Here is a 10000-nt window from a genome sequence, read left to right as displayed (position 1 = left end):
GGCCTAATTGGTTAATGAGATCCCCTTACCTCAGGCGGGATCGGTTAATGATTTCCCCTGTCCCCAGGTGGGACTGGTTAATGATTTCCCCTTTCGCCAGGCGGGATTGGTTAATGATTTCACCCCTCACTTTTCCGCGCGGCTTGGCTCTAGTCAGTGGGGCCGGGCTTAATATACGCCTAAGGGGAGCAATCTGAAGGGCGAGGCCGACCTGGAGTAGCTCTTGGAAGGGGTGGGAGGTTGGATTTGAGTCGGTGCTGGCGGAAGGGCTGGATTTCAAGGGCTTGGCCGGCTGGCCGGTGGTTGTCGGAAGCGGTGAGCATGAAGGGATTGTCGGCTTGTAAGGCACGGGCTTAGCGAGGGCGTGGTAGGCCTCGGGAGGGAGCGGGGTGGACGAGGCCGCGGTGGCCGCACCGGGGGTCGCCATTGCCGGCTGCGCAGAGTGGATTGGGGTCGGTGTTGAGTGAGGGGCATTTTCCTTCTGGAAGGTATGGGCCCGGAGGAGGCTTGTGGTTGGTGCGGTTGTAAGAGTGTGCCGGCGGGTGAAGGGTTGCGAAGGCGGCGCATTTGTAGCCTGCATGGTGAGTGTTAGTGTTGGGGTCGGGGTTGGGGGTCGGTGACGGGGAGAAGGTGAGGGAATAGGGTTAGTGTTGGGGTCGGGGACGGGCAAAGGGTTAGGGTAAGGTTTAAGGGTAGGGTTAGGGTTAGGGTTAGGGTTAGAGTTAGGGCGAGTGTTAGGGTTAGGGTGAGGGTTAGGGTTACGTTTAAGTGCAGGGTTTAGAGCGTGTGTTAGGGCCAGGGTTAGGGTTCGGCGAAGGGTAAGGTAGGCAAAGTGCAGAAGGTGAAATGGTTAACCAGTTAGCAAGCAGGGCAGCCGGCCGGTAATTGGAGCCGCCCGCCCGGTGATAAGGGTGCAGTTAGGTGCCGACAGGCCCAGCAGCTCCAGGGGCTAAGTACATGTGGGTAAATGGTTAACCAGTTAGCAGGCAGGGCAGCCGGCCGGTAATTACAGCCGCCCGCCCGCTAATAAGGGTGCAGTTAGGTGCAGAACAGCCCATCAGCTTCCAGGGGCTAAGGACATGTGGGTAAATGGTGAACCAGTTAGCAGGCAGGGCAGCCGGCCGGCCGGTAATTAGAGCCGGCCGCCTGTCCGCCCGCTAATAAGGGTGCAGTTAGGTGCAGACCAGCCCAGCGGCTCCAGGGGCTAAGTACATGTGGGTAAATGATGAACCAGTTAGCAGGCAGGGCAGCCGGCCGGTAATTACAGCCGCCCGCCCGCTAATAAGGGTGCAGTTAGGTGCAGAACAGCCCATCAGTTTCCAGGGGCTAAGTACATGTGGGTAAATGGTTAACCAGTTAGCAGGCAGAGCAGCCGGCCGGCAATTAGAGCCGCCCGCCCGCTAATCAGGGTGCAGTTAGGTGCAGAACAGCCCATCAGTTTCCAGGGGCTAAGTACATGTGGGTAAATGGTTAACCAGTTAGCAGGCAGAGCAGCCGGCCGGCAATTAGAGCCGCCCGCCCGCGAATCAGGGTGCAGTTAGGTGCAGAACAGCCCATCAGTTTCCAGGGGCTAAGTACATGTGGGTAAATGGTGAACCAGTTAGCAGGCAGAGCAGCCGGCCGGCAATTAGAGCCGCCCGCCCGCTAATCAAGGTGCAGTTAGGTGCAGAACAGCCCATCAGTTTCCAGGGGCTAAGTACATGTGGGTAAATGGTGAACCAGTTAGCAGGCAGAGCAGCCGGCCGGCAATTAGAGCCGCCCGCCCGCTAATCAAGGTGCAGTTAGGTGCAGAACAGCCCATCAGCTCCAGGGGCTAAGTACATGTGGGTCAATGGTTAACCAGTTAGCAGGCAGAGCAGCCGGCCGGTAATTAGAGCCGCCCGCCCGCCCGCTAATAAGGGTGCAGTTTGGTGCAGAACAGCCCATCAGCTTCCAGGGGCTAAGGACATGTGGGTAAATGGTGAACCAGTTAGCAGGCAGGGCAGCCGGCCGGCCGGTAATTAGAGCCGGCCGCCTGTCCGCCCGCTAATAAGGGTGCAGTATGGTGCAGAACAGCCCATCAGTTTCAAGGGGCTAAGTACATGTGGGTAAATGGTTAACCAGTTAGCAGGCAGGGCAGCCGGCCGGCCGGTAATTAGAGCCGTCCGCCTGTCCGCCCGCTAATAAGGGTGCAGTTAGGTGCAGAACAGCCCCTCTGTTTCCAGGGGCTAAGTACATGTGGGTCAATGGTTAACCAGTTAGCAGGCAATGCAGCCGGCCGGCAATTACAGCCGCCCGCCCGCTAATCAGGGTGCAGTTAGGTGCAGAACAGCCCATCAGCTTCCAGGGGCTAAGGACATGTGGGTAAATGGTTAACCAGTCAGCAGGCAGAGCAGCCGGCCGGCAATTAGAGCCGCCCGCCCGCTAATCAGGGTGCAGATAGGTGCAGAACAGCCCATCATTTTCCAGGGGCTAAGTACATGTGGGTAAATGGTTAACCAGTTAGCAGGCAGGGCAGCCGGCCGGCCGGTAATTAGAGCCGCCCGCCCGGTGATAAGGGTGCAGTTAGGTGCCGGCCAGCCCAGCAGCTCCAGGGGCTATGTACATGTGGGTAAATGGTGAACCAGTTAGCAGGCAGGGCAGCCGGCCGGCCGGTAATTAGAGCCGCCCGCCCGGTGATAAGGGTGCAGTTAGGTGCCGGCCAGCCCAGCAGCTCCAGGGGCTAAGTACATGCGGGTAAATGGTTAACCAGTTAGCAGGCAGGGCAGCCGGCCGGCAATTAGAGCCGCCCGCCCGCTAATCAGGGTGCAGTTCGGTGCAGAACAGCCCATCAGCTCCAGGGGCTAAGTACATGTGGGTAAATGGTTAACCAGTTAGCAGGCAGGGCAGCCGGCCGGTAATTAGAGCCGACCTCCCGGCCATTACGGGTGCAGTTAGGTGCCGACCAGCCCAGCAGCTCCAGGGGCTAAGTACATGTGGGTAAATGATTAACCAGTTAGCAGGCAGGGCAGCCGGCCGGTAATTAGAGCCGACCTCCCGGCCATAGGGCTGCAGTTAGGTGCCGACCAGCCCAGCAGCTCCAGGGGCTAAGTACATGTGGGTAAATGATGAACCAGTTAGCAGGCAGGGCAGCCGGCCGCTAATTACAGCCGCCCGCCCGCTAGTAAGGGTGCAGTTAGGTGCAGGACAGCCCATCAGTTTCCAGGGGCTAAGTACATGTGGGTAAATGGTTAACCAGTTAGCAAGGCAGGGCAGCCGGCCGGCCGGTAATTAGAGCCGGCCGCCTGTCCGCCCGCTAGTAAGGGTGCAGTTAGGTGCAGAACAGCCCATCAGTTTCCAGGGGCTAAGTACATGTGGGTAAAAGGTTAACCAGTTAGCAGGCAGGGCAGCCGGCCGGTAATTACAGCCGCCCGCCCGCTAATAAGGGTGCAGTTAGGTGCAGAACAGCCCATCAGTTTCCAGGGGCTAAGTACATGTGGGTAAATGGTTAACCAGTTAGCAAGGCAGGGCAGCTGGCCGGCCGGTAATTAGAGCCGGCCGCCTGTCCGCCCGCCAGTAAGGGTGCAGTGAGTTGCAGAACAGCCCATCAGTTTCCAGGGGCTAAGTACATGTGGGTAAATGGTTAACCAGTTAGCAGGCAGCGCAGCCGGCCGGGAATTACAGCCGGCCGCCTGTCCGCCCGCTAATAAGGGTGCAGTTAGGTGCAGGACAGCCCATCAGTTTCCAGGGGCTAAGTACATGTGGGTCAATGGTGAACCAGTTAGCAGGCAGAGCAGCCGGCCGGCAATTAGAGCCGCCCGCCCGCTAATCAGGGTGCAGTTAGGTGCAGGACAGCCCATCAGTTTCCAGGGGCTAAGTACATGTGGGTAAATGGTTAACCAGTTAGCAGGCAGGGCAGCCGGCCGGCCGGTAATTAGAGCCGGCCGCCTGTCCGCCCACTAATAAGGGTGCAGTTAGGTGCAGAACAGCCCATCAGTTTCCAGGGGCTAAGTACATGTGGGTAAATGGTTAACCAGCTAGCAAGGCAGGGCAGCCGGCCGGCCGGTAATTAGAGCCGGCCGCCTGTCCGCCCGCTAATAAGGGTGCAGTTAGGTGCAGGACAGCCCATCAGTTTCCAGGGGCTAAGTACATGTGGGTAAATGGTTAACCAGTTAGCAGGCAGGGCAGCCGGCCGGTAATTACAGCCGCCCGCCCGCTAATAAGGGTGCAGTTAGGTGCAGAACAGCCCATCAGCTTCCAGGGGCTAAGGACATGTGGGTAAATGGTGAACCAGTTAGCAGGCAGGGCAGCCGGCCGGCCGGTAATTAGAGCCGGCCGCCTGTCCGCCCGCTAATAAGGGTGCAGTTAGGTGCAGAACAGCCCATCAGTTTCCAGGGGCTAAGTACATGTGGGTAAATGGTTAACCAGTTAGCAGGCAGGGCAGCCGGCCGGCCGGTAATTAGAGCCGGCCGCCTGTCCGCCCGCTAATAAGGGTGCAGTTAGGTGCAGAACAGCCCCTCTGTTTCCAGGGGCTAAGTACATGTGGGTCAATGGTTAACCAGTTAGCAGGCAGAGCAGCCGGCCGGCAATTAAAGCCGCCCGCCCGCTAATCAGGGTGCAGTTAGGTGCAGAACAGCCCATCAGTATCCAGGGGCTAAGTACATGTGGGTAAAGGGTTTACCAGTTAGCAGGCAGGGCAGCCGGCCGGCCGGCAATTAGTGCCGACCTCCCGGCAACAAGGGTGCAGTTAGGTCGCCGACCAGCCCAGCAGCTCCAGGGGCTAAGTATATGTGAGTAAATGGTTGACCAGTTAAGCAGGCATGGCAGCCGGCCGGTAAGCGGAGCGTCCCGCCCCGTAATACGGGTGCAGTTAGCTGCAGAACACACCGGCAGGTCCAGGGACGAAGTAGTGGACGGGGAAACGGTTAACCAGTTAACAGGCAGGGCAGCCGTACGGGCAGTAGAGCCGCCCGCCCCGTAATACGGGTGCAGTTCGCGGCAGACCAGCCCCGCAGCTCAAAAGTCTAAGTGGAGAACGGGGAACCGGTTGACCGGTGAGCCGAAGCATGCCAGCAGGCAGGGAAGGTGCAAAAAGGGCCGATAAGACCGAACCGGCACGAGTAACAGGCTGCCGGGGGCGGGTTCCCAGCAAACCAGGTGAGGGGGCGTGGCCGGAGGCCGCGCAGGAGAGCCGCCCGCCCGTGAGTACGGTTAGAGGCAGCAGCGGGCTTCCCCAGCAGGGCAGAAGCCGAAGTGCAGGGAGCGAAATGGTTAACCAGCGAGCAGGCAGCATTCCGGCAGGGCTGGAGGGCGAAAAACGGCGTAAAATAACGGACCGGCAGGAGGAAATGGCTGCCGGGGGGCGGACCCAGAGCCCCCACGTGAGGGGGCGGTTCGGGTGGCAGAGCCGCGCATGCGCGGTTGGAAAACGCGTCACGTCGGAGCAGGGTGAAATCATTAACCAGTCGGCCGCTTCGGCGTCGGCTGGCCGGGCCGAGGAGGGTCGGACCGGGGAAAGGTTCCCGGTTTCGTGTCCGTCGGGTGGTCCCGAGTGCGGCAGGAAAAAATCCGGAATCCTGGGAGCCTTTTTTAAAAAAGAACCGGTCCGGGATGGGGTCGGATTTGGAAGCGTTTGCGGGGCCTAGGTGCCTCTTCGTCGGCATGACTACCGGACGGTCACCCGCCGATCGGCATTTGCGATTTGTTGGCTGGGGAGGTTGGCGGGGTACCTGCAGAATAGTAGGAGGTGGCAAATCGAGAATCGGTCGACATCGCCAAGTGCCTTCTCGAGCCTCCAGGTCTGCAGGGACCGACCCAGGCTGCCCCCAAACCGACCGCGAGGCCGTGCCGGGCGGCCATTTTTGGCCATTTTCGGCATTTTTCGCGTCTTTCGGTAGGTCACGGAAAGCGGCGGCCTGAAGCCCGGGCGTGCCCGGGGAAGGCTCCCCTTCGCCCGCGGGACCGGATTTGCCCCGGAAACGTCCCGAAGCCGGCCGGGAAGGCGGTTTCGAGGGCGAAGCACCTCCGATTGCCTTCGCAAGGCCGGGGAAAGTGGCCCCTGGGCCCGGGAGAGCAAAATCCGTGCGAGGACGGAAGCCCATGAGGTCAGATCCGAGGCTCTTACCCGGCGCCCGGTGGGGGTATTCCCGCAAAGAGCAGCGAGTGCGCCCGGCGACGGGTCAAGTTGCAATTTCTGGCATGCCACTCCTGGAGCTGGTTCATGAGTTCCCCTCGGAAGTCCCGATGAGGAAAGGGCAAAATGGCGTTTTGCGGGCTTTGGGGCCTCTTCGTCGGTAGGACTACCGCCCGACCTTACGGTTGGAATTGTCGGCAGGGGAGGTTGGCGGGGTACCTGCAGAATAGTAGGAGGTGGCAAATCGAGAATCGGTCGACATCGCCAAAAACCTTCTCGAGCCTCCAGGTCTGCAGGGACCGACCCAGGCTGCCGCCAAACCGACCGACAGGCCCTGCCGGCGGCCATTTTTGGCCATTTTCGGCATTTTTCGCCTCTTTCGGCCGGGATGGAAAAGCGGCGGCCTGAAGCCCGGGCCTGCCCGGGGAGGCCTCCTAATCGCCCGGGGGACCGGATTTGCCCCGGTGAGAGCCCCGGAAACGTCCCGAAGCCGGCCGGGAAGGCGGCCAAGGACGAAGCACCTCGGATTGCATTGGCAGGCCGTGCAAAGTGGCCTCCGGGCCCGCGAGACAATGCAGGGTGCCCTCGGTGTGCCCCTGAGAAATGGTTAACCAAACGAAGGACAGTGCGCCTCGGATTGCATTGGCAGGCCGTGCAAAGGGGCCCCCGGGCCCGCGAGACGTTACAGATTGCCCTCGGTGAGCCCCTGAGAAATGGTTAACCAATTGGACTTAGTCTCTGGCGGAGAGACAAAGTGTTTTCACGAGAAATGGTTAACCAATTGGACTTCGTCTCTGGCAGAGAGGCAAAGTGTTTTCACGAGAAATGGTTAACCAATGAGGACAATGGACCTCGGGTTGCATTGGCAGGCCGGGCAAAGTGGCTCTTGGGCCCGCGAGAGCAAAATCCGTGCACAGACGGAAGTCCATGAGGTCAGATCCGAGGCCTTTACCCGGCACCCGGTGGGGGTATTCCCGCAGAGAGTAGCGAATCTGCCCGGCGACGGGTCAAGTTGCATTTTCTGGCATGCCACTCCTGGAGCTGGTTAATGAGTTCCCCTCGGAAGTCCCGATGAGGAAAGGGCAAAATGGCGTTTTGCGGGCTTTGGGGCCTCCTGGACGGTAGGACTACCGCCCGACCTTACGGTTGGAATTGTTGGCAGGGGAGGTTGGCGGGGTACCTGCAGAATAGTAGGAGGTGGCAAATCGAGAATCGGTCGACATCGCCAAAAACCTTCTCGAGCCTCCAGGTCTGCAGGGACCGACCCAGGCTGCCGCCAAACCGACCGACAGGCCCTGCCGGCGGCCATTTTTGGCCATTTTCGGCATTTTTCGCCTCTTTCGGCCGGGATGGAAAAGCGGCGGCCTGAAGCCCGGGCCTGCCCGGGGAGGCCTCCTAATCGCCCGGGGGACCGGATTTGCCCCGGTGAGAGCCCCCGAAACGTCCCGAAGCCGGCCGGGAAGGCGGCCAAGGGCGAAGCACCTCGGATTGCATTGGCAGGCCGTGCAAAGTGGCCTCCGGGCCCGCGAGACAGTGCAGGGTGCCCTCGGTGTGCCCCTGAGAAATGGTTAACCAAACGAAGGACAGTGCGCCTCGGATTGCATTGGCAGGCCGTGCAAAGGGGCCCCCGGGCCCGCGAGACGTTACAGATTGCCCTCGGTGTGCCACTGAGAAATGGTTAACCAATTGGACTTAGTCTCTGGCAGAGAGGCAAAGTGTTTTCACGAGAAATGGTTAACCAATTGGACTTAGTCTCTGGCAGAGAGGCAAAGTGTTTTCAAGAGAAATGGTTAACCAATTGGACTTAGTCTCTGGCAGAGAGGCAAAGTGTTTTCCAGAGAAATGGTTAACCAATTGGACTTAGTCTCTGGCGGAGAGACAAAGTGTTTTCAAGAGAAATGGTGAACCAATTGGACTTAGTCTCTGGCAGAGAGGCAAAGTGTTCTCACGAGAAATGGTTAACCAATTGGACTTAGTCTCTGGCAGAGAGGCAAAGTGTTTTCCTGAGAAATGGTTAACCAATTGGACTTAGTCTCTGGCAGAGAGGCAAAGTGTTTTCCAGAGAAATGGTTAACCAATTGGACTTAGTCTCTGGCGGAGAGACAAAGTGTTTTCACGAGAAATGGTTAACCAATTGGACTTAGTCTCTGGCGGAGAGACAAAGTGTTTTCAAGAGAAATGGTTAACCAAATGGACTTAGTCTCTGGCAGAGAGGCAAAGTGTTTTCAAGAGAAATGGTTAACCAATTGGACTTAGTCTCTGGCAGAGAGGCAAAGTGATTTCAAGAGAAATGGTTAACCAATTGGACTTGGTCTCTGAACGGCAGGCAAATTGTGGCCTTGAGAAATGATTAACCAATTGGACTTAGTCTCTGGCGGAGAGACAAAGTGTTTTCACGAGAAATGGTTAACCAATTGGACTTAGTCTCTGGCAGAGAGGCAAAGTGTTTTCCTGAGAAATGGTTAACCAATTGGACTTAGTCTCTGGCAGAGAGGCAAAGTGTTTTCCAGAGAAATGGTTAACCAATTGGACTTAGTCTCTGGCGGAGAGACAAAGTGTTTTCAAGAGAAATGGTGAACCAATTGGACTTAGTCTCTGGCAGAGAGGCAAAGTGTTCTCACGAGAAATGGTTAACCAATTGGACTTAGTCTCTGGCAGAGAGGCAAAGTGTTTTCCTGAGAAATGGTTAACCAATTGGACTTAGTCTCTGGCAGAGAGGCAAAGTGTTTTCCAGAGAAATGGTTAACCAATTGGACTTAGTCTCTGGCGGAGAGACAAAGTGTTTTCACGAGAAATGGTTAACCAATTGGACTTAGTCTCTGGCGGAGAGACAAAGTGTTTTCAAGAGAAATGGTTAACCAAATGGACTTCGTCTCTGGCAGAGAGGCAAAGTGTTTTCCAGAGAAATGGTTAACCAATTGGACTTAGTCTCTGGCGGAGAGACAAAGTGTTTTCACGAGAAATGGTTAACCAATTGGACTTAGTCTCTGGCGGAGAGACAAAGTGTTTTCAAGAGAAATGGTTAACCAAATGGACTTCGTCTCTGGCAGAGAGGCAAAGTGTTTTCAAGAGAAATGGTTAACCAATTGGACTTAGTCTCTGGCAGAGAGGCAAAGTGATTTCAAGAGAAATGGTTAACCAATTGGACTTGGTCTCTGAACGGCAGGCAAGTTGTGGCCTTGAGAAATGATTAACCAATTGGACTTAGTCTCTGGCGGAGAGACAAAGTGTTTTCACGAGAAATGGTTAACCAATTGGACTTAGTCTCTGGCAGAGAGGCAAAGTGTTTTCCTGAGAAATGGTTAACCAATTGGACTTAGTCTCTGGCAGAGAGGCAGAGTGTTTTCACGAGAAATGGATAACCAATTGGACTTAGTCTCTGGCAGAGAGGCAAAGTGTTTTCAAGAGAAATGGTTAACCAATTGGACTTTGTCTCTGGCAGAGAGGCAAAGCGTTTTCCTGAGAAATGGTTAACCAATTGGACTTAGTCTCTGGCGGAGAGGCAAAGTGTTTTCAAGAGAAATGGTTAACCAATTGGACTTGGTCTCTGAACGGCAGGCAAATTGCGGCCATGAGAAATGGTTAACCAATTGGACTTAAGTCTCTGGCAGAGAGGCAAAGTGTTTTCCTGAGAAATGGTTAACCAATTGGACTTAGTCTCTGGTGGAGAGGCAAAGTGTTTCCCGTTGTAATGGTTGGCCAATGCACTTCGGATTGCGTTGGTAGGCCGTGGAAAGTGGCTCTTGGGCCCGCGAGAGCAAAATCCGTGCGCAGACGGAAGTCCATGAGGTCAGATCCGAGGCCTTTACCCGGCACCCGGTGGGGGTATTCCCGCAGAGAGTAGCGGGTGTGCCCGGCGACGGGTCAAGTTGCAATTTCTGGCATACCACTCCTGGAGCTCGTTAATGA

Source organism: Cetorhinus maximus, unplaced genomic scaffold (genome assembly GCF_964194155.1).
Source record: "Cetorhinus maximus unplaced genomic scaffold, sCetMax3.hap1.1 HAP1_SCAFFOLD_1114, whole genome shotgun sequence".
NCBI lineage: Eukaryota > Metazoa > Chordata > Chondrichthyes > Lamniformes > Cetorhinidae > Cetorhinus > Cetorhinus maximus.
Note: the sequence above shows the minus strand (reverse complement) of the source record.